We start from the raw sequence: 3,173 nt of genomic DNA on the forward strand, positions 1-3,173 counted from the left end.
TTATTTATTTGAGAGAGAGAGTGTGTGCACATGAGCAGGGCGAGGGGCAGAGGGAGAAGCCGCCCCCAGGCTGAGCAAAAGCTGAGGCGGGGCTCAATCCCAGGACCCTGAGATCATGACCTAAGGCAAAATCAGGAGTCAGATGCATAACTGACTGAGCCACCCAGGTGCCCCCTTACTTTAGCTTCTTTTTGATTTCGAGTTTTAATCATTAACCACAGATTTACGGGTAACTATGTGCCCATTATCTGTTCTATTTTGTTTGATCCTCACAGCAGCCCTACAAAATAGATTATTTGCAAGATGTTAATAATCTTGTCAAAGGACATAAAACTAGGAAGTAGAAGAACCTCAGTTTGAATCCAAATTATTTCTATTTCTCAATTCAATTAGATCTTTTTTGTAACAGGAGAAAATGTGGCTTTCAAAATAACCAGTTGCTACATTCATTTAACTCATTTGTCTTCAAAACAGTTTCTCTGTGTGCGGAGCCAGCCATAAGCAGAGCTACTCAATAGAATATAATGCTATCATGTGAACCACATATGTAACTTAAAACTTTCTAGTAGCCATGTTAAGAAGTAAAAAGAAACAGGTGAGTTATTTTAAGAATATATCTTGTTTAACCAGTATGTCAAAATTTTATCATTTCAACACTTACCCAAATAGAAAAATTACCACGATGTTTCACATTCTTTTTTTGCCCTTAGTGTTTGAAATTTCATGCATATTTTATACATTCAACACATCTCAGCCAGGAAGCTAACTTTACAATTTACTTGGATCTGTATGTAGATTCCATAAAATTTATAGTCAAAAATAATTCCACATATCCAAGTTCCAAATACACTTAAAAGCTTTTCAATAACTGAATCAAGTACCAAAAATTCTTCCTTTATTATGCACATATATATTGACAAAACTTGTTCATCTTTTTAAAAAATTGATATAACTTTAAAGTAAAAGCATATCAGTTTCAAAACTTCTTCCATCCAAGTTAAATCAATTCAGTAACTCTTCTGTTAACCCACTATTACTAACACTGAAAGAGGATAAACAAAAAAAAATTTCTACCAAGGCACATTAAAGTCAAACTTCTGAACACTTAAGATAAAAAATCTTTAAAGCAGTGGGGCGAAATGACACCTTATATTTAGGAGAAAATTCCAAAGACAGCACATTTCACATCAGCAACTATGAAAGCCAGGTGAAAGTGGCACAATTTTCAAGTGCTGAAAGAAAAGAACTGACAACCCAGAATTCTAGATATAGCACAAATACACTTAGGAATGAAGGGGAATGCAAGACATTCTCAAATTAAGGAACACTAGTAGAATTTGTCACTGGCAGACCCACCCTAAAATAATGACTCAAGAAGTTCTCTAAACTTAAAACAATAGAAGGAATCATGAAATATCACATGGGAAGAAAGAACATGTAAGCAAAAATATGAATAATTACAATAGACTTTTTTCTCTTGGGTTTCCTAAAATATGTTTGATGGTTGAAACAAAAATTATAACAGTATGTAATGTGGTTCCAAATATATATGTAGAGTAAATATTTAAGACAATTGTATTATGAGTGGGGGAGGATAAAAGAATGTAAATGGGAGTAAGTTTTTGTTACTCACTCGAACTGGTCAAACAGTGACATTAGTATGATAAGTTATGTATATGTAATACCTAGAGCAACCTTAAAAGAAGTTATACATAGAGAAACTCTCAAAAACACTATAGATAAAACAAAAGAGAATTCTACAAAACTTACAAGAAACCCACAGGAAGACAAGAAAAACAAAACACAAAAAATAAAAACAGAGAGAACAAATAGAAAACAAACACAAAAAATGGCAGACGTAAGCCCTAACATATCAATAATTACATCAAATGTAAATGGTCCAAATAAACAAATTAAAAGTAATATTGGCAGAGTAGACTTGAAAATAGGACTATGATATTTTAAAAGAAACTCATTTCAAATATAAAGGTATAAACAGGTTGAAAGTAAAAGGATGCAAACACTTCTATCACACAAATATTAATTATAAAGGACTGTATTCACATCAGATAAAGTGAACTTCAGAGCCAAAAAAAAAAAAAAGAAAAGAAACCCCACCAGAGCCAGAGGAACATAATATAATGATAAAAGTGCTAATCCACCAAAAGACATATTAATCCTAAATGTATATGCACCACATAACAGAGCTGAAAAATAGGTGCAGCAAAAACAAATGGAAAGGAGAGGAAAAACAGACAAATCTCCAACCATAACTAGAAACTTCAGCATTGCTCCTTCAATAATTGATAGAGCAACTAGACAGAAAATCAGCAAAGATATGGAAGTCAATAGCACCATCAAACAACAAGGTCTTATCAACATTTGTTGAACACTCCACCTAACAACAACAAAAAAACCCACATTATTTTCAAGTGCTCATGGAATATGTACCAAGATAAGTCATATCCTAGGCCATTAAACAAATTTCAAAATATGTTTTAAAATTTAAATCATACAGAGTATGTTTTCTGACCATTATGGAATCAAACTAAAAATCAACAGCAGAAAGAAAACAAGAAAATTTCCAAACACTTGAAAACTAAACAATACACTTCTACATGGTTCTCTTTCAAAATGGAAACCTCAAGGGAATTAAAAAATGCATTGAATTGAAAGAAAATGGAAATATATCAATTTATGGGATATAGCGAAAGCATTGCTAAAAGGGAAACTTGTAACATTAAATGAATGCATTAGAAAAGAGGGAAAGTCTCAAACCAAAAAGCTTTCACCTAGAAAAAGAAGAGCAAAGTAAATTCAAAGCAGGAGGATGGGAAAAAAAATTAAGAATAAGAGCAAGAAATGAGTGAAATTAAAAACAGAATGGTACAGAAATCAAGGTAACAATGATTATTGAAAATATCAATAAAATTGATCAACCTATAGCAAGACTTATAAAGAAAAAAAAGAAAAGACAAAATACTAGTATCAATAATGAAATAGGGGATATCACTCCAGATTCTGCACACACACCACAAGAATAATAAGTTTTATTTTTATAATAAAAGAGGGGTTTACAAACATGATAAAGATAAAATAAACTAACGGGTCACATGGGTGGCTCAGTCGTTAAGCATCTGCCTTGGGCTGCCTTCAGCTGGGGTCATGATCCC

The sequence above is a fragment of the Callorhinus ursinus genome, unplaced genomic scaffold, assembly GCF_003265705.2.
Source record: "Callorhinus ursinus isolate GAN/ISIS: 27379988/994484 unplaced genomic scaffold, GSC_fseal_2.0 scaffold27, whole genome shotgun sequence".
Taxonomy (NCBI): domain Eukaryota; kingdom Metazoa; phylum Chordata; class Mammalia; order Carnivora; family Otariidae; genus Callorhinus; species Callorhinus ursinus.